Consider the following 22101-nt stretch of genomic DNA (forward strand, 5'->3'; position numbering starts at 1 on the left):
GATAGGTAGACAGGAGAAAAGTCAGTGTCCACATGTGTGTACATGTGGGTTAGTCCACATGTCCATGCCTTCTAGTTTTGCTCTCTGAAAGGCCTGGAAGCAATAGCATACCTCACGCCCAGATCTTAGTTTCTAAACAGCACCTTCAGTGAAAGGAACCAGGTTCCTTAGAGAAATGCCTGATACTAGGGCTGAGGCAGAGAATATGCAGGATGAGCCAGGACCATTTGCAGTCCTAGAAAATAAAGATATGCTAAAAAATGATAATAAAAATTAAAAAGGACTGGACTATAACCCAAAGAATAAAGTAAATATCCATGAATTTGTACTGATACAAATAAATGATCGAAGAAATAGAAACTAGTAGAAAGGGAAAAATATTCCTTATAGACAAATTCCAAATAATAAATGTTGAAGGAAACAAAAAATGTAGAAGGGAGATAGAAAGTCACCATCAGATTCCCACAGTAATAGTGCTACGGATCCACAGACGAATGCTAAAAATTAGCTTGCAAAACTTCAGGAGGAACAAGATATTTGTATAGTCTCAAAGCATTGCCCCAAAATATTGTTAATTTATGTAGAAGTTTTATTTTGAGAGAGAGAGAGAGAGAGAGAGAGAGAGAGAGAGAGAGAGAGAGAATGAGCACAAACATGCTAACAAGGGAAGGGCAGAGGGAGAGACAAAGAATCACAAGCAGGCTCCACACTCAGCAGCACAGAGCCTGATATGGGCCTTGATCCCATGACCCTGGGATCATAACCTGAGCAGAAATCAAGAGTTGGACACTCAACTGACCAAGCCACCCAGGTGTCCCATGTAGAGGTTTTAACACATGTGCACAAATTCCCTGATCCTTCTTTCTCTAGGGGACAGAACCCAGTCACCCTGCCCATTTGTGTGTGGGCTGCACTTAGTGACTCACTTCTAAACAGGCAGAATGTGAACAGAAGCGTGGCTTCACGGTGGGGAACCATGTGGTGAAGGTCAGCGTCCCTGTGTTGAGTTGTGACAATATCATATATCCTGATGTGATGTCAAGTGGTGTGATGAGAAGGGCACTCCACCTCTGTGGTATCCTTCCCCAAATCCACAATCCCAATCCAAACGCGAGAAAACGTCAGACGCAAAATGAAAGCCTTTCTACAAAATACCTGAGCAGTTCTCTTCAAAGGTGTCAAAGGTTGAAAAACCAAGAAGGAATCAGAAATGGTCACAGATCAAAAGAGGAGTGGACGTGAGGACTTCATGCAACGTTGTGTCCTGTGCTTGTCAGCATCACTGTGCCCCTGTGTGTGAGGCTTTTGTGCACGTGTGTGTCTAAATGTGTGTAAGAGTTGGGCATGTGGGAGTGCACGAGTATGCATATGATTTGCGTGTGAATGTGTGTGTATGAGCACGTATGATTTGAGTGTGTGCATGTGTGTGTGGTTTGTGTAGGTGTGTACACGTGCAGGTGTGTGGATGTATGTGCATGAGTGTGTATATGATTTACGTATGAAAGTGCACTAGGAGATTTCCAATCATAGCATATATGGCAGCCAGACTTTTTAGGATAATATAGAACCAAAATCCTTAATAATTCCTATAATCCACCAATTTTAGTTTATGAATACTAAATCTTCCTCACCCTAATGACCAATTTAGCAGATTAAAAAGTGCTTTAGTCGTGTTTTACTACAGAATTGTGTGCCACGGGCGTGGATTTTTTATCAGAATGCCACCAGCTGCAATGACACATTCCCAGCCCACACTGGGCACATGTGGGCCACATCTGTGCCAGCGAGGAGACCCTGAGGGGCCTTGAGGATGCTGCCCCTGTTCTCTCCTGCTAAGCATCACCTCAGAACCATAACCCCTTCACTACCCGAAGTGACTTAGGGCCACAACCCTTCCCGCCACACCCTTGGGAAGAGATGCATTTTGGGATTCAGGATGTTTCTTGAGTTTGGAGGAGGGAGGAGAGGCTGGCTCTTGGGGCCCAGAGTCCTTCCCAATGTGTGGACACTGGAGGGTCAGTTCTTTATCCCCACACACCCCAGGCCTCCTTTAGCATATACTCTGAAAACCATGTCTCATGGCCCCACAGGCACCCCTCTCTTCTCCGGAGTGCATCTGAGGCCCTGCAGAGGCCCAGATCTTAATTTCTAAACAGTACCTTCAGTGAAAGGAACCAGGTTCCTTAGAGAAACGCCAGATATTAGGGCCTAACCTGTGCAGCTGGCATAGCCCCCCCGCCCCCGCATCTCAGCACTAGTCATGCTCCTGCCCCACCCACCCCTGCCCGGCAGCACCCGATGGTGGCAACGGGGGAACAGCTTCCCACATAGGGCCCCCTGCCCCAGGGTGCAGGGAGCAACCCAGCAGTGACGTGGAGACACTCAAGCCCCCACGTGACAATAGCAACCCATCATCTGAGAGTTGAAGGGTGATTTTTTTTTTTTTACCGGTTTTGTTTTAACCAAGCCTCCTCCATGAGGTACTCTGGAGAGCACCAAGGCGTCTGGGTGGTGTCTGCCCTCCCAGGGTTCTCACCTGGTGGGCCTCAGCAACAACAAGCCCAGCTGAGACATAGGGGGATCTGCAGAACAGCTCTGGCTGACATGAGTTCAGTGCTGTTGGGCTCCGAACCTCCACTTGTTTCCATATGAGAAAACTGAGGGGAAGGTCAGCCGGTGTGTGTTCCAGACTTGCCTGACTCCAAGGCCCAGGCAAGGAAATATGCTTTGAGTGTGGGTTGAGCAGTGTCAGAGATGTGGAGGATGCCAGGACGCCGGGCTGCAAAGGTGGATGGGATGGCCTCTCCCACCTGCCACCGGCAGGTAAATCGGCCCAGCTGTTCTGGAGAGCAAGTTGGCAATGCCCTGAAAGGGAGTCGGAAATGCCCACCCTTCAATGGAGCCTCCACATTTCTGGGACTTCATCTGAAGGATATTCCAACGTGTATGGAAAGATTTGGGTGGAAGTATTTCCTTTAGCGTTATTTACAACAGAGGAGAAGTTGGGCACAATAGCTTTTGCTCATGTAAAGTAAAAGAACTAAATAAGTCATGGCAGTCCCAGCACTGTGTCTTGCTCCAGGGCAATCTAGCACCCCACACAGAGACTCAGGAACGTGGATGCAGCCAGAGCTGTCCATCGGAGCCTGGGCTTCGTGCTCTGTAACAGATCAGGTGAGATGACCTCAGTGAAGAGACCATCACTGGGCACAGGGTGGGTGCCAGTGAGAGAGCTGGCATCATTGACTCTCACTCTGGAGGCTCGTGGGAGGGCTGCACACACACGCACACGACACTGCTCTTCCCCAAACGCACAGAGCAATACAGAGGGGCACCCCCTTCAGTAAACAGAGAGCAGCCACCTCCGGGAGCGAGTGGTGAGCAATTCTGTCACTTGAGCAAGCACAGGTGTGCACCTGCATGTACTGTACGTGCATATGTGTGTGTGCACCTGTGAGAGTGTTGCATGCATGCGTATGTGTGCTTGTGTGTGCGTGGGCCTTCTTCCCTCGTGTACAATGTCTTTCTGACCAGGGTCATGGTCACAAGGTTTAGAAGCCACGGCTCTGTGCCCCCTGCCTCCCTCAGGCTTACTAGTTCCTGGTTCTTCTCAGCTCTTATTCCACCCCAAGGAGCAGTGCTGACACCAGCAGGGAGTCGTGCCGAATGAAGTTTCTCCAGCCAGGGCCTCCGGAGCTCCCTGTTCCTGTAGCAGCTGAGCCTGGCCTTGCTTCAGATGGGGCTAAGGACAAACACATATCCACATCTTTAGATTTTCCCTCTAAAACAGTTTCATGGTAAGACACCACATCAGAGAACAACAGCTGCCGGTGGGAAGCGTTTGGAGGGAAGTGTCCTTCCACATGGCTCCACCTTGTTCCTGGGCACCACCCCACTGCTTCCTGGGGGTCACTGTACCATGTCATCTATAGGGCATGGGGGGCTGAGGTCCAGGTGAGCACAGGGTGCCGTTGACAACAGGCCTCGTCCCCTGGTCTTTCGAGGGCTCCTTGGTGTTTGGCCTCTTCTATGGGCTCTTATACCACATGCCACCCAAATAACCTTCCAAATTCTGGAAAGACACTGACTATCCTATTTTCAAACAATCTACATTACTGAATGCTTTGTACATGACCTACTTTTGAGTGTAGTAATGGCACAATCCAATGTAGAATTGTTTGGAATTGTTATCTTGACGGAAAAACAGATGTTGTACCATTTTCTTAACAGGCCAACTCACTACCACTTTGTCGACCTCAACCTTTCATTGGGATTTGTGCCCCGAGACATAGGAGTCAGGGGATGATCGGAACGCACCTTCCGCTCGGCTGCCAGCTGTGTCTCTGCATCTCCGGCTCCAGTGGAGAATGGTAGACACTGCTGCTCTCTGGCCCTCTTCTCTTCTGTTGGGCGATCAGCCGGCCAGGCGTTGACTCACCAGAGCCGCAGCCTTGTTACCTGCCGGGCCCTGTGGGGAGTAGCGTGTTGAGCATGTGTTGGTGGCTGTGTGCATCTTTTTTTCCCTTTTGTCTTCTCTCCTTAAGCTGTTGTTTCTGTATCTCTGGGTTAAGTCGCACACAGAGTGGATTGATGGGCTTGTGTGGGTGTGTCTGCACATCGGAGAGCTTCCGACAGAGATGGGGAGAGCAGGAGAGGGCGGCCCTGTCTTCCTGCCCAAATGTTAACTGGATTCTGTTTTGCTTCTGTTCTTGGGAGGGCTTTTGCCTTTAGCCCACCTCACCACTTACCTGGGAGCCTGCAAATGATCCACGGGAGCATCTCTGTGGCCTCAGGTACCCTTTTCTGTTTGTGGCCCGCTGAGCTGTGGAATGTGGGAGGAGAGACCCGCTGCCCTGACCTGTGCCAGACCTGAGGTTGGTGTGGAAGCCCCCTGGCCCCCCACGTGCATCTTTTCCATCCCCTTCCTCCAGGTGGTTTTCCTTTGAACGCTCCCCCTGAACAGTTAAACCACACTCTGAACAGAAAACTGTTTTGAAAGCTGCTTTGCACCTGTGTCTGACAAAGACCTTCTTGAGGGTCACCCCCCCCCCCCCCCCCGCTTCCGAGCGGGCGAGGGATGTTCGGCCGCTGGCTGTGCCACCCAACTGCAGCCTGTGGGCCCCTGGGAGGCACAGATATTCTGTTCATTATTTATCGAGCAAATGTTCCTATAGGGCACCCTAGGAGAGTGTTGACTCAAAAGTGTGAGTCCGTCCTTTCTTCAGGACATTTAGAGACTATTCTGCTGTCTTTTCATCGCTAAGTCTCTCAGGGCTGTGCACCACTCAGCAACTTACTTATGAAACTTGTGTTTGTAAAAAGCACTTTTACTGGCACTTACTGTGGGCTCCTGTTAGACGTCCTCCTGGGCTTCTAACTGGGGCATGTGCCTGGCCTGGCGTTTGCTGGGACCCGCACACTTTCCCGTCCCAGGGAGGAGCTTCCTCACCTCAGGGCTGTCAACCACGATTCCTGCTTTGTAAGTAGAATCAGTGTGGCCTCATCATCCTCAATTCCAGGGTTTTCTTACTAACCTGCAATGTGAAGAATATGTCTTTCTACCATCTATTAGGCCTGGGTTTGTTGACAACTAGACTTTCGGTTTGAGTGTGTTACAGGTCCAACAGGTACCCAGACCCTTATTCTGAAAGTAGATGCATATACAAGCCACCACATGTTTGCTTACACAGTGATCCCTAACGATTAGCTTGCGTTCTCTTCTCGTGAGAGCAGGTTAGCTGGGTGGGCCAGGGTTTCGAATATCCTTGCGTCCCCCAGATAATTCCCCAATAAGCTGCTGAGGTTGGAGGCTTGGGGAATTCCCAAGACTGAACATTGCCTGTGCTAACAGGCCTCAAGAGGAGAGCAGCCTTAGCACAACTCAGTGTCCGCGAGTTCCATGTTTCTGCACCAGAGGTGGGAAGGCTGACACTCCACCTACTTTTTCCTGACTTTACCACAGGACTTGTACTGAGAGATGATATTTATATATTTGCCTAAAGTTCAAAAAACACACCTGGCATCTAAAGATTTTGCCTGCTGCTGCGGAAGTCCCTAGGTGTGCCCCCTTGTCTGTGGGCGTTGCCGTTTGTTTCAACGTCCGTGCATGTGTCTGTGGCCCTCTCCAGGCCAGATGCGCAGCTGGAGTGGAAGTCACTGAGAGCGGCTAGCAGACAGCAGCGAGTGCTCAGGGGCCTGTGTGCTCTCGGGCACTGCCGGCCACTCGTGGCATTCTCCCTCACGGCCCTTGGTAAGGAAATTTCTCAGCAGACACTTTCTGGAAAGTGCAAGAGTGACTTCTCTTAAGATCATGGCAAGAGTGGGGAGAGATTGAATTCAAGCTGTTAGGTGAGGCTATGAATGGAGAAATAGGGGGAGGAGCTGGGTTAGGGTCAGGGTGGAGGAATCCTTGCCAACACGGCTCAGCAGACCACGGGTGAGGCCTAGGCAAGGAGAGAGGGTGAGGGGGCCTGACCAGAGTTTGGTCCAGGAGTGTGTCCTTGTCACCCTCACAGTGGCCTGTTTTATAGTTAGTTAAGTGAAGGTAATGAATTAAATAGGTAAGTAATGTTGTCCAAAACAGACCTCTGTGCTTTTGAGCCAAAATATAACATGAAAACAGAGTTTGGGATAAAAAGGGACAGTAGCTTTATTGCTTTGTCAGATGAAGGAGGTTACAGCTATGATCTTCAAGCCCCCGGGTTCCTGAAACAAAAGGCCAAGGAGGGAGGAGGGAGGTATGAGGAAGGGAGTGATGAAGGTTTGGGGTGATGGTGGGGTGGTCCGGAGCCGACGGCCAAGGAAGAATTCTTGAGATGTCTTTGGTGCAAAAAGGTGGGTTTATTAAAGCATGGGGACAGGACCCATAGGCAGGAGGAGCTGCACTGGGGTTGTGATGGGTAACTCATATACCCTCAGGTTGGGAGGGGGTCAGGGACAGAGTAAGTCTCGGAGGTATTTTGGAAACAAGGTTCGGGACCTTGAGGACCCAGCTGTTGCTAGGGGGATGCCACTTATTACTGTCTAATAAAACCTCAGTCACGAGGCCCTTCAGATGTGTATCGGGGGCCATAAGCTTGGAGTATGATTGCCAACAGATACTTGGAGCAGCTGAGATAAAGGAAGTAGACTTACAGGGTCCTCAAGGTTGGGATTATGTTAAGATAAGGTTCTCTTTTGCCTCTAGCAAAGTGTCATCATCCTAGAGGGAGGTTTCAAGGACTTGTCCATGGGCTTTAGGCAGTAAGAGAATTTAATTTTTCATTTGCCTTAGTTTCCCACATAACCGTAGCAAGCACTTAAACTCCTTTCCTATGTTCTTTGGTAGCCAGGAGTGTCCAAGAAATATCGCACATACTCCACTCGGGTTAGGGGGTGTGCCAGCCTGTATTTTGCCCACAGCTTGCAACACGCTCCCTCATCAGGGAGGAAGAAGCTTACTTTAAAATTGAGGTTCGCTGAAACATTAGTGCAGCCATTCTGGTTTTTGTTCAACTTTATGCTTTTAAGAGGTTTCACTAAGACAGATCAAGGAACCTGCCATAGAGGATATGCCGTGGCCCATGGACCCCAAACCTCCAGTGTGTGTGGCTTGATGCCTCTGTCTCTCTGACCTCCTCCACCCCACTCCCTGTCTCCCCCTCTCTGGCCTAGGCTACTTTGGGGCAGTGTGAACTGTTGTCTCCCCTGCCCACCGTGGTGTTCTTATCTGCCCCCTTGCTGCTTCACAGAGCTCCTGCCCGTGTCCCTCTCTGCCCAGAACAGATCTGTTGGTTAGGCTATTTGGCCTTGTAGAACACACTCACGCCCCATGTGCCTGTTTGTAAGGGACATGAGTGCCATGCCTTATATCTTCTTCTTTCTTAGTGGAAAAATCCAAATAACAAATTAATTTGCCCTCCATGGATTGTGTCCTGCTGGAGTCTTTCCACAGGAAAGGGTTCCTGGAGGAGGCTGAGGGCTGCCAGGCCATCTCTGCTGCTGACAGAGGCTCTCGGATCACATCACATGAGGGATGGTTTCCTGGATGCCAAGCCTGAAACTTACCCCCTCCTCAGAGGAAAGGCCCCCCCAGAGTGATGGCCTGTGAAACCCCTCCTCAGGGCCCAGGGGCAAAGCTAGAGCTGTGGCTCCAAGACCAAGCCAGTTTTTCCTGCTTGTCCTGTTTGGGTGGCCCAGGAGGCAGCCAGAAACTCAATATGCCAGAGCACAGCTTGGCTGTACCATTGTCAGAGGCCCCCTGGGAGTGGGGCGGGGTAAGGGGGCAGATACACAGCAGTGGGGAGCAGACAAGAGGAGGGAGGGCCACCCACAGCTCTGTGTCCTGAGCAGGACAGCCCAGCACTGAGCTCCCAATGCTTCCTCACAGGGTGCCAGGAGCACCTCTCCTGGCTCCTCCTCAGCCTCCTGTGGACTCCCCCACCTTCCAATGTTGGGGTGTCCCTGGGCTCACCACCTTGGGTAGTCTCCCCCACTCCCAGCTCCTCTCCCAGAACATTCGAAATAGAGCCCTCCAGCCACCCTGAATCTCTGTTTCCAGATGCTTAGGGCAAAATTTCAGCATCATCTCTTTCTCATGAGCCCACATCCACCCTTGACTTCCTGGTGGCCCCATGTTTACAGCATATTCCAAATCCACCATGACTCAGTCACAGAGCACCACCACCTGTCCTCTGCTGGTTGAAGCCACTTCACCAGGATTCGGATTATGTAGCCTCTGCTAAAACTGTGTCTTGTTCCAGGCTCAGAGCACCTCACTGAAGCCAAGAGTTGGGGGTCCAAAGCCTTCCCAGACAAAGCTTCTAGGAGGAGAAACAGGACAGCACAAACCAAACACACCACAGCAACAGCCAAATGGAACTGAATTAATTTGCTATAACACAGAGGAGATAGATATACAGCTTTGCTTATCTGCTGCCACCCAGTGCCCCATGGGGAGTCTGACCAGAAACCACATCAGTTTCCTTCAGCCTCAGCTCAACATTTTTGGGGTCAAGTAACCCTTTGAGAATCTGCTTATATGTGGCCCAAGTTTTTGAAAACACCCATGGGTACTCCAAGGCAAAGAACCGCCCCCCCCCCCTTTCAGAAGATCCAAGAATCTAAATTTTAGATTGGGAGGGTGTCTTCACTCCAAGCCTTGATTTCCTGAGGCTCAGGGATGAGTGCAAACACCTCCCAATTGCAACTGGGATGTGGCCAGAAGGTTATAAAGCTGCCTGGGCGGGACCACAACAGAACTCCAAGCACAAATTCCTCATTCTATAAAACATACTAGATGGAGCGGGGGCATTTCGCATCCATAGGAGAAGGGGCAGAAGGCTCGATAAACAGCACTGGGATAAATGTTTGCTACTTCAGCTTCTGCTCCTTAACAAACCACCACAAAGCTTACCGGTTTAGCACAATCATTCATGTGCTCATGATTCTGTGGGTGAACAATTTGGCTTGCTCAATAGGACAGTGATTTTACTGGTTTCACCTGTGCATCTGGTAGTTGGCTGCATGATAGAGGCAGCGTGACCACTTTCCCCCAGCATGCAGCAGGGTTATCCAAGTTTGGAAAGCATGCAGCAGTTTGGTTCTGGCTTCGTCAAATGGCAGCTGGTCTCCAAAGGCAGCCAGAGAGATCAAGTTCTAATACACAAACACTCTGTAGCCTCAGTCCATCACATTTGTAATATCTCATTGGCCAAAGCAAGTCACATGGTCAAGCCCAGATTTAGGGGTGGAAATATGAACCCCATCTCTTCAAGAGAGAGGAGGCAAAAGGTACATGAGAAGTTTGGGAGCAATTTGTGGGCACATGTTTTTTTTTTTACAACCTACCACATTTAGCCTTTGATAAAGGAAGTAACTTAAAAGTTGCCTCAATTAGGGCATTCACCAAAATGTACTTCCAACTGGAGTAAAGTTTAAATGTAAAAAATAAAACTGTGGCTGTATTGGTGGATACTTCTATGCCATTGGAGGAGAAAAGGCTCTTATGGCACAAATTTAAAGTCAGAAACCATAAAGAAAAAGTTATTTTTGACATGCATTTGTAACGATTAAAATTATTCATTAAAAATCACGAACAAAAAAGATAAAATGTAAATTACAAAATTATTTGCAGTGTATGTTCCAGAATTACACATCTAAACCCTTTGTGAGGGTTTGTGCCCCAAAGAGATGGCAGACGACATGGTCCAAACTTGATGAAGGACCGAGAAAACAAGTCACTGGCACCCCAAATGTTTCTTAAATGAATGAACATGCAACAGCACATGAAAATATCTTCGAAAAACTTGTAATTAAAGAAAGACAAATTGTAACAGAAAGACTTCATTTTCACTTACTGAATTGGCAGAGTTTTGTTCTTGTTACTACTTGTGAATGGTGATGCCCAATATTGTCGGGACTCCAAACCAGGTTCCTCTGGGGACAGAGGACTCCTTGATCCAACCCACACATTCGCTCCTTCAACTAATATTTGTTGAGCACCTACTATGTGCCAGACACAGCCTAGACTCTGGAGCCCCCACTGAAAAGAAGGCATTTGTGCAAAGGCCTGAAAGAGTGGAGCCAGCCAGGTGGCTATCTGTGGAGAGCGGCTCCCAGGCAGAGGGAACAGCCAGAGCCTGAGGGGGTCACAGGAGAAGCTAAGCAGGTTAGGAGGAGGCCGGAGGAGATGGGGTGGTGAGGCCTCTGTAGTACTGGAGTACTTGCGGTTGGTGTCTGGAGTAGGGTGGGAGGAGTCCTGTAGGACTGAGCCCTTAACCTGTAGGAAGTGACACTACTTCTAGGGAGATTGTGTCAGAATTAAGTTGTGGGACACGCAGCTGTTACTACGGAGAATTGCTTGGTGGAAATTGTGTGGGAGAAACTCTGCCCCCCTCCCCCCCACACTGTAATTGGGTCTAGAACCAATTCACCAGGAAAGTAGCGTATGGGACAGTCTCCCCTGGGAGCCCTCTTTCCTGGGTTTGTGACTCTGCATGCTTACACTTCCCTCCCCAGGGCATCTGTGCCCCTGCTACAGCATACACCAAACTTTAACTGAAATTTGGGAGAATGGAAAGAAGTGTGTCCCCACCATGCAATTCAAGGTTCCTAGGACTACTTTCTGGACCTGGAGGCTCCTGGTCCTTGCACCTGCTGACCTGTCACTGCCACAGTGCCCGCAGGGCAACTGTGTGCCCTCATGGTTGCAAGGTAATTGTTGTTCTGTCTGTTGTAGATGAGAAGGTCAAGGTTCAGAGAAGATTTCTGAGGAGAGAAGTGCAGAACCAACATTCAAATAGGATTTGGTCTCACTTCAAAATCTAAAGCCTTTTCTGAACCCTATCTGTCCTGTGCTGGGCAGAACCAGGGGCAGTGAATGGTAGTACAGAATATATTTCCATGGGGAGGGTGGAGGGTCGGTTCCCCATGCTGTGCCTCCTGGGTTGGAGGCCACCCATAGGTCAGAGGTTACAGAGGAAGGGCCCCATTGTGAGTGCACAATCAGCCTCAGCCTTGTGCCCCTGCCTGGGGAGCTGTGCTGAGGGAGCTCCTGACAGGAGCTGTCCCTGGAGAGGTGGGGTGAAGGCAATGACATCTATGTGGCTATTTGGAGGGAGAGGTGAGAACTGATGACCATGTCTGCTGGCAATCTTACCTGTTTTGGAGCTATGGGGACTCAAATTATGTGATTTTATGGGGCTGTTGAAGGAAAAAAATGGTCACAGAGGCCAAGAGGGCTTGGAGGGCCAATTAAACCAACCCCTCTCTTCATCAGTTTTTGCTTCTCCACTATCAGAGAGGGGAGGTATATGCCACACTGAGCATGGCTTGTGGTACACGAGAAAGGAACACTCCCACTGACAGTGCAGCTGACACCATCCAGGGTCCTCCCCAACCCTGTAGCAAAGCAGACAGTGACCTCTGTGTCATGCCCCTGCACACAGCCAGAATGTGTCTCTGCTCCCCCCATCCTTGGCCCCTTGTCCTCCTCTTAGCCTTAAAGTGAGCTCATCTCCAAAGGTCCAGGTGGTTTTTATATTTGACACAAGGTTTCGTAAGGAGATGATAAAATGGGATAAATTGCATTGCATTCCCTTCTGAAAACTAGCTTTGAAGCAACTCGTTTCTCCTCAAGTTGCTCCTCCAACCCCTAGTTACCTCATTAAAACTATAGTAGGCTTTTTTGGAGGTAGAAATCAGCAAACTAATTCTAACATGCAATATGGAAAGGCAAAGGGCTATGAAAGGCCAAGATATGTTTTAAAAGAAAAATGGGAGAAATTACCCCATCAGATATCAAGACTTACAGTAAAGCCTGATTAGCATAGTATGTTATTGGTTCATGGAGAAATAATGAGACCAGGGGTCAGTAAACATTGGCCTGCCCATGGGCCGAGTCTGGCCTACTCTATGCTTTTGTGTGGCCCACAAACTAAGAATGGTTTTTACATTTTTAAATGGTTGAAAATAATAAAAAGAAGAGTATTTCACGACACATGAAAATTATATGACATTCAAATGTCAGTGGCCATAAGTAAAGTCTTACTGGTTGTAACACAGCCATGTCCATTTGTTTATGTACTTTCTATGGCTGCTTTCATGCTACGACCGCAGAGTGGAATAGTTGTGACAGAGATCGTGTGGTCTGCAAAGTCTGAAGTAGTTCACACCTGGCCCTTTAAAAAAGTTTGCTGACTCCTGAAAGAGACCAATGTAACAGATGGAAGTCACCTGCTTATGACAAAGATGGCATTGCACAGTCACGGTGGAAAGATTAATATTTTAACACACGGTCCTGGGTAAATTGTATTTCCGCAGAGAAACCTGATTTTTGCCTCACAACACATGCAAAAAAAAATTTTTTTTAGCGGGATTTAAAATCTAAATGTAGAGGGTAAAATAAGGAAGATTCTAGTAAATCTTCCTTAGAAGTGATGTAGTAAAATCTTCATCACCTTGGGTCAGAAAAATATTTCTTATATAGGGCACAGAAATCACCCCCCTAAAGTAAAATACTAATCAGTTAGATTCCATTAAAATTGAGAACCCTAACCCACCAAAACACACCATTAAGACAGTGAGAAGTCAAGTCATATCATGGGAAAAAATATTTGCAAGGCAAGTGATAATCAAAGGACTCATATCCAGAACATATAAAGAACTCCTGTAAATCAAGTAGGAAATCCTAATGGTCAATAAATATATGAAAAAGCTTTATTTGTTATCAGGGAAATGAACATAAAGACCCGAGTGAGATAGCATTACACACCTCTCAGAATGACTAATACTGGAAAGAGTGAGATGCCCAAGTGTTAGTGAGAAGGCACATCCTATCAGCTAGCAATTCCACTCCTAGATATATGCCCGGTGAAAATGCTTGCATATTTTTGCCCAAAAGTATGTTCAAGAATGTTCAAGGCATTACCACTTGGAATAGTCAAAAATCTATCATCCAAACGTCCACCAACATAAAATGCTTAAAAATATTGTGGTATATTTTTACAATAGAACATGACTTTACCACACAAACGCCCAGTTACTGATATATGCGACAACTCAGATGAGACCTAACAATTGTGTTGAATGAAAGAAGTCAAATGCAAAAAAACAAAACAAAACAAAACACCCAAGACATATTGTGATGTCATCTCTACAAAGTTCAAAAGCAGACAAAATGAATCCACAGAGTTGGAAGGCAGATGGTGTTTACTTTTGATTGAGGTGGTAATTAGGAAGGGGTCTTTTGGAGTGATGGTAATATTCTTCGTTTTTTTTTTTTTTTTTGCATCCAGGTGGTAGTTAATATAGGTGTGTTCATTTTGACATAGTTCACCAAGCTGTAGATTTAAGATACATGCACAGCCGACCTCTAGGTGGTTTTTTGCAGGGTCTGCTGAGAAATAGCACATGTGATGTTCACTCACAATAATTCCTTAATGTTATCTAATGTGCCTGATTGTCTCAAACTGTCTTTTTACCAAGGGACCAGAGTGCCCTAGTGTGTGTAAGTTTCCTATACTGTCTTTCCGCCATGAGGCCGCTGTCTGAGCACAGTGTGGTTAGACCAGCAGTCCCCACGCTTACTCAGCGACCCCAGACCGCTTGGGAGGGAGTTCTGGGCGGTTGGTGGTTACCATGGAGGTTCCCCGTGAGTGTCTCTGATTGGCAGAGACACCTCGGGCCCCGCCTCCTCCGCTCAGCTCCGTGGGCGGGTTCCAGAGGGGCCGAGATTTCCCGCGGACGCGGTCCCAGGCCTTTTGGGAGTGGTGGTTCGCCGTCGCGCCGTTTTGGATGCAGCTGCCGAGCCGCCGGGGAGTTGCGGGCTGATCGCCGCTGTCCCGGGAGGTCTGGCTGGAACGTGGTTTCTCGTGGGGTCAGGGCGGCATGGGGGACGCGGCGCAGAGAGCCCGGCCCTTCTCTCGTATCTTCGCTCCGGCCAGGAGCCGCGGGCTCTTCGAGCTGTGGCCTGACGGGGAACCGGACCCCCGGATTCCGGAGGCCCAGAGGCCCAGAGGCCCAGAGCGCCCCCAGCGCAGAGGAAGAGGAGAGGCGGAAGGGGAAAGGAATTTCCAGGAGAGAATTGCTTAAAGGGAAATCTGAATGGAGCCTGAGTTTCTTACTGTTTGTGACAGCAGCTTTGGTGCAACGGGCCGAACTTCAATCTTGGGCCTGCACCCCGGACCCCGGATTGTGAATCCGCTAAGATGTTTGCTTGGAGACCCCAAATTTAACCTGAAATAGTTGTTTCTTTGGAGGACTTGTGGAGTACTTACCTTTATCCTTACATTCAACGTACCTTTAACCTTACAGCTTTACGAGGTTTTCTTAACACTTGCTGAAAATTATTTGAGTAGGTAAATCGTTGTCTAATTAAGGAAGCAAAGTATGGGCTTCCACAATTTAAGTGAGCATTCATTTGGGATTCCCAGAGATTCCTTCTATTTGTTCAAAAGGAAAGAGGAACAGTTCTGTATTGCCTTACCTCAGCATTTCTCTTGTACCAGAACGCCTCCCTGTCGTTAGTATTTCTACCCAAACATTGACCCTGATCTGAGGTTACCTTTATAATACAGACCTGCCTTTCCCAGCCACGCTGAAAACACCTCCGAGTCTCCGTGTCTTCTCTGGTATTTATTTTGTCTTTTCTGTTGACTGGAGGATTCAGTAAGTCTTTGTCCTCCAACACAAGGACTGTTGGGAGACTCCGCTTAAACGTTTTCAAAGTTGCTAGTACTAGTGTTCTAGAAATTTCAAAATATTACATTTAAGTAACCACAGTACTGACTTTGTTATATATTTTGCCCCACCCCCCACCATGAGCAGATTTCTCAGTTTCTAAAATCAATTTTTGCCCAAGAGAGAGTTTTGGAGATCCTGTGAGATCTGAGGTCTCTAGAGGCACTCATTCGATGAGGGATGAATCTGTATGTGCAGTTCAGGAGTGATTGGGTACAAGAGCAGAATCTCTACAGTGTTGTCCAAGGAGCTCTCCTTAATGCCTTATGTTCTTCTGTTCCACTGTTCAGATTTTTGACCTATCATCGGTTACTCCTTTCTATGTTGCTTTTCCACATGCTGTTTTTACAGTCCTCGGTAGCTTCTCTCTATGGTCTGTCACTCTGCCATTTCTTCTTGTTCATTTTCTTTCTTAAAAAAATTTTTTTTAAATGTCTTTATTTTTGAAGGAGAGAAAGAGATGGGGAAGGACAGAGAGAGAAGGAGACACAGAATCCAAAGCAGGCTCCAGGCTCTGAGCTGTCAGCACAGAGCCTGACCGGGGGCTCGAGCCCATGAGCTGTGAGATCATGACCTGAGCTGAAGTTGGATGCTCAACCAGCTGAGCCACCCAGGCACCCTTAGATCGCTCATTTTCTGATATTGCCACACATCACGTTCATTATTTGTGTTTTGACTAGGTCCTTGTTCATTCTGTCATTTAAGCTCTGTCTAGTCTTAGATTACTATGGTGTATAGTGGACAAAGCCTAAGTTCTGTTTGTCACCATTCCATTAATAACCTCTGTATCTTTCGGGTAATCACATAATCTCTCTAGTTCTAAACTTGTTCATCTTTAAAATCATCTTCTGTCTTTAAAGCCTTTTCCCCCCAGCTTCAAGAGTCTTTGTAAAATTTCCTATTGGGCCAGGCTCTTTCCTACCACTCCTACCTCTATTTATTTCTACTGCACTGACTCTTATTATTTTCCCAGATTATAAGACTGTGTATTCTAATGTGCATGAACTTTAACAAAGTTGTTTTCTTTCTCCAGAGTGCAGTTTCCCTTATCCCAACACAGATAAGGTGTTTTTATAATTTTTATTCTTTTCAGATTTGAAGACCAGAGAAGATACCAAAGAGAAGACCATTAGAATATACTTTTGAGTGAGCAGCTCCATCACTGTCATCATGAAAAGGCTCAGAAGGGATGTGTCCCCATGATGTTTATTTGAAGAAGGCTGTGAATGTGAGGCTAAAGTAGAAAAGCAAAGGGAAGACACTATGGGCAAAATTTCAAAAAAATGTCTTGCTCAAACCACTGGTTTTCAGCAAGTAGTAGCTGCCCATGAAGAAATAGCCTTTCAGGAAAATAGGCATAATTTCAGTGAATTTGAGAGAAGTTTTGACCTAAGGTATAAACTTATTCCACAGCATATTACTCATTCAGAAAAAAAGCCACTTATATTTGATCCATTTGGGTAAAGTATCAAATGGAACTTATCTCCAATTAAAAGGCAAAGAAATTCTAAAAAGAAAACTTGTAGTGAATGTGGAAAACATTTTAGTGACCATTCAAACTTTTTTTCGTCATCAGAGAATTCATACTGGTGAGAAACCTTATAAATGTGATGACTGTGGAAAAGCATTTAGCCAGAGTTCATCTCTTACTGAACATCAGCGAACTCATACTGGAGAAAAATCCTAGAAATGTAAAGTCTGTGGAAAAGCATTCACTGTAAATTCATATCTTACTCAGCATCAGAGAATTCATACTGGGAGAAACCTTATAAATGTGATGAATGTGGGAAAGTCTTCAGTGACTACTCATCATTTATTCAACATCAAAGAATTCGTAGTGGAGAGAAACCCTATGAATGTATTATTTACGGGAAGTCCTTCACTGATATCTCATCACTTACACAACATCAGAGAATTCACACTGGAGTGAAACCCTATAAATGTAACGATTGTGAGAAGGAATTCAGACGAAGTACACACCTTACCCAGCATCAGAGAAATCATACTGGGGAAAAGCCTTATAAATGTAATGAATGTAGAAAAGCATTCACTGCCCAGTCAGCTTTTACACAACATCAAAGGATTCACACTCAAGAAAAACCCTATACATGCTGTGAATGTGGGAAAGGAAAGGCTTCCCTGAAAACTCCTCTCTTACTAAACAGCGAATTCATACTGGAGAGAAACCCTATGAATGTAATGAATGTGGTAAAGCTTTTAGCCAGAGCACTCACCTTATTCAACATCAGAGAATTCATACTGGAGAAAAGCCCTTTAAATGTGATAAATGTGGAAAAGCATTTGGTAATAGTTCAGTGCTGATCAGACATCAGCAGCTTCATACTTTAGAGTCATCCTAATGACTCTATAATTTTGTGGACCACTTCATCCTTTCATGACCTACTCTGACTTTTTGATCACAGGTCTCACCCACGTCACCCACTCCTCTGCCTAAAGTCATAATATCTAGGAATAGACATTATTTTATCCTGGGATAAAGTAGAACATAATATTTCTAATATAAGTTCCCCAAACCAAAGCTGTTGTAAGCAGCAATTTCAATAGATTATAGCAACCTTCCTACATCTATCCTGGATTTTTGTGGTTGATACTCCATCTCCCTGGGAATCTCCTCCAGACCTTAATCCATGATAAAAGGCTGCTTTCTGCCACCAAAGATTCCTGATTCAAATGTTCTCATCTTTCATTTCAGGGATTCCTCATTATTAAAAACAATTATAGGAATCAATATATTCAGCCATATTTCCCAGATATACCTGCCCAAAATGCCACTGGTTCATCAGTCTGAGATTAAATATGAATAACATAAAATAATACAATGTCATGAGAATCATTCCACATTGGCAATTTGGTTTATGTATCCACCTGTTCTTTCAACCTGATCATCTAAAAGGTTGGGCCACTGAATGAAATGGAAAAGTTCATTGGTGTTTTGAGACTCCAAAGCAAGTCTTGTTACTGCCTGTATCTTCCAGTCTTCCAGAATCCACCATATTTTTCATATGTTTCTTTCCATTCCAGGTGACCTTAATCACTCATGTTCACCACCACCATTATGTGTTAGTCAAAGAGATGAAGAAGTTTAGTGTGCATACAAATTTTCAACTCACCATAAACATAGCTGACTTGTGTTCTTGTTAGACTGTGTCCAAAGATGAAACCTGGAATCTAGTTTCCCACTTCTATACTCTAGCTCAGAGTGGCTTTTTATCAGTGGTAATCAACCTACCCTCTGCCCTCGTCCATTCTTGGGACAGAATTCAAGTAGAAATTGCATTGAAAACCACTATTCCTCAGCATGGGCAAAGAAAGCCCAAGTGGGACTGGGAACTTAGCTAATTTCAAAACACTGTTAAGTCTTTAGACTCACTGTTAGGGCAGTTGCTACTTAAACTAGTTGTGCTGAACTGTTTTGCACTTTGGAAGCCTACTTTGCATGACTTTTTAATTTCTATTCTCATTTGGTATTTAGCAGTTTTACTTCAGTCTTACTTTCTGATCATTTTTGTGTCTGATTCCTACTATGGATTTCCCATTCTTAGTTAATGGAAATTTCACTGGTACCTGGTCTTGATCTTAGGTGTGTTCCCACCAGATATTGCTATTAGATTTTTAGCTATTCGCTGGCCTCCAGCTGCTTATTAACACTTTCAACATGATTCTTCCTTAGTGTTTATTATTGCCCTAGTTTGCCCTTACAATTCCCCAGCACTACCTCTGTTATAATACTTGGTACATTATATAGAGTTAGATGCATTTCTTACTAGACTGTAAGCTCCTTCAGGGAAGGGACCTTGTTTAATTAATCTTTGCTCCAACAGACTGATTGACCCAGAGTTGCTGCCCAACAAAACCCTTTTCGAATATATGATACATATGCACAGTCACTATTTCCACAACCCAACTGAACACATTTTTACCGGAAAGTCTTTGATGTAGAAACTCCTTGGGTTAGATATGTCTGTGCATACCTTGGCTGTTTGTGTCTGTCCTTTGGTGTAGTATATATATGAGATGTCAGTGTGAAGTAATATATAATATGATACAGTGGTTAAGAGCTTGGGATTTGAAGACAAAATGACCAGGTCTGAGGCTCATCTCAGGCATTTACAGGTGGCTCATGTTACTTATTTTCTCTACACTTTGTTTGCCTGATTTATGTAATGGGGATAACAGGATCTACCTCAGAGGGTTTGAGTATTACATAAAGTAATGCATTTAAATAACTCAGTACAGTGCCTGTTCCATATGAATTATTAGCTTGTTGTGTTTGGACCCTGCATACCTTCTTGGTGACCGATCTGTCTTCTAGTCTAGACCCAAAATATCAGCTAATCTCTTGCTTTCCCATTCTCGATATTCGGCCTTCTCTCTATGGTATATTGCCATTACTAATTGTCTAACTGTGGCACAAATCCATACAAATTTCCTTTGAACTCTGTGCCCCTTCTAGGCACCAATTTCATTTCTGTTTTCTGCTTAAATTCTTAAATGAGTGGTCTGCAGCTCATGATGTAGCTTATCTTGTTTTTTTTTTTATGTTAACTTTAGCTTCAAAGGTATATTGTTTTGAGGAAATTGGCTATGATATTCTTTCTGTATCTTCTACAGTGTCCAGCATAGTACTTAATGCAAATAGGCTGCGAGTGAATACTTGGTTGCCATTTGATGAGCATAAGACCCCACACTTGACAAAAGACCATGTATAGCAGTTATTGGTATTTTAGAGGCAGTTTAGTCTAACAAAGCTCTTTGTTACAAGATTGCTAGGATGTCTTATGGTATCTAAAGACAAGAGTGTGTCTGAGTCCCTGGAGCAGGTGGAAACAGAACCCTAGGTCATAGAGATATTCTCTTCCTCTTTCACCTCTGCTGTCTCTGTGTAATGATTTTTTCTCCTGCGTATTTAAGTTACATGTAACAGGAAGTCTGGCTGCCAACAGTTCTTATGGTTTGTATCATCCAGTTTTAATCATCAAAAGATACTGCATTTCTCTGCCTGCCTGCATTATCTATCAGTTAATGAAAGGAATGTTGGTATCTCCAGCCATAATCATTGATTTGTATATTGTTCCTCTCAGGTCTATGAGTTTTTGTCTCATACATTTTGACACTGGTTTGCTTGTAACACATTTACACTGTTATGCCTTCTTGGAAAATTGACCCTTTTATCATTACTTGTATCCTGTCTTATCTCTTAATATCTTCCTTGTTCTGAATATCTGCTTTGTCTGAAATTAATAGATCTATGTCAGCTTATTTTTTTATTAGTGTTGGCATGGTAGAAATTTCCATCCCTGTACTTATAGTCTATGAATTGTTATGTTTAAAGTGGATTTCTTGGGGCGCCTGGGTGGCTCAGTCAGTTGGGCGTCCAACTTCGGCTCAGGTCACGATCTCGTGGTCCGTGAGTTCGAGCCCCGCGTCGGGCTCTGGGCTGATGGCTCAGAGCCTGGAGCCTGCTTCCGATTCTGTGTCTCCCCCTTTCTCTCCCCCTCTCCTGTGCATGCTCTGTCTCTCTCTGTCTCAAAAATAAATAAACGTTAAACAAAATTAAAGTGGATTTCTTGTAGATGGGAAGGTTGGATCATGTTCCTTTATCCACTTTCACTATCTTTTTTAATTGGTATATTTAGAGCAGTGATATTTAAAGGTATTAGTGATCTAATCAGATTACTATGTATCATATATGTCTATTCTGTGCAGTTCTTTTTTTACTTCTTTCCATCTTTCTGCCTTCTCTGGGTTTAACTGAGCTTTTTATGAGTCCATTTTATCTCTACCTTTAAATGTTTTTAAGACATATATTAGTGGTTTCCTTAGAACTTGCAATAGCATTTAAAAAATTTTTTTTCAACGTTTATTTATTTTTGGGACAGAGAGAGACAGAGCATGAACGGGGGAGGGGCAGAGAGAGGGAGACACAGAATCGGAAACAGGCTCCAGGCTCTGAGCCATCAGCCCAGAGCCTGACGCGGGGCTCGAACTCACGGACCGCGAGATCGTGACCTGGCTGAAGTCGGACGCTTAACCGACTGCGCCACCCAGGCGCCCCTGCAATAGCATTTTAAACTAAGTCTATCTTTAAATAAAACAATACTACCTGCCATGTACTGCAAGTACCTAATGTCAGAGTATTCCATCTTTTTTGGCATTTCTGTCATGCATTTCACTTTACAGATGCTGTAATCACCAAATTTATTGCTATTGTTGTAAATAAGCAGTTTTCCTTGAGTTAATTAACAGTAAGAAAAAAAGATTTTCATTTTATCTTCCTTTAATTTCTGCACTGATTTTCTACATTTTTTATGTAGACTTAAGTTTGTGATCTAAATAAATGTTCTTCAAGGGAGCCTGGGTTAGGGTTTAGGGTCAGGGTTAGGGTTAGGGGTTAGGGATAGGGTTAAGGTTAGGGTTAGGGTTAGGTCCCAGGAGGCATCAGGCACTGACCCCCCAGCAGAGCAGTTGTCTCCCTGAAGGGCTGAGTGGAGTACACAAGGGAGGTTGCCGGTAAGGATTAGTCATTGGGTCCAAGGCCAATAACTGTTTGGACCACCCGTATGGTAGGACTTAGGAATCCTCTTGTGCAGTTGTAACCGGGCCTTGGAAAGGACAGGGTCTAGTTCCATGTTCTATGCCGAGTGATCCTGCACTGCTTCTGGATCCCTTGTGCGTGGTGATGTCAGACGTTTTTTATTGGGTCCCCATGGGGAGATAGCCTCAGCTAGGGTTAGGGTTTGGTCTAGGGACATTGCCAGTGTCGTAGGGACTCCAGTATCATTATCTCCCTCGAGGACTGAAGTGAGGGCCCATGCACTAGTGTGGGTCAAGTGTAGGGTTAGGGTTCGAGATAAAGTTAGG

At 45.6% G+C, this 22101-nt stretch overlaps 1 long non-coding RNA gene across 1 annotated transcript; it reads left to right on the forward strand.

Annotated features, from left to right (window-relative positions):
* Positions 1–6116: 6116 nt before the first annotated feature.
* On the forward strand, positions 6117–10096 carry LOC122486002. Its single transcript, XR_006297995.1, has 2 exons — positions 6117–6250; positions 8742–10096. It is a non-coding gene; the product is annotated as an uncharacterized LOC122486002 (long non-coding RNA).
* Positions 10097–22101: the final 12005 nt, after the last annotated feature.

This window comes from Prionailurus bengalensis, chromosome E1 (assembly GCF_016509475.1).
Source record: "Prionailurus bengalensis isolate Pbe53 chromosome E1, Fcat_Pben_1.1_paternal_pri, whole genome shotgun sequence".
Taxonomy (NCBI): Eukaryota; Metazoa; Chordata; class Mammalia; order Carnivora; family Felidae; genus Prionailurus; species Prionailurus bengalensis.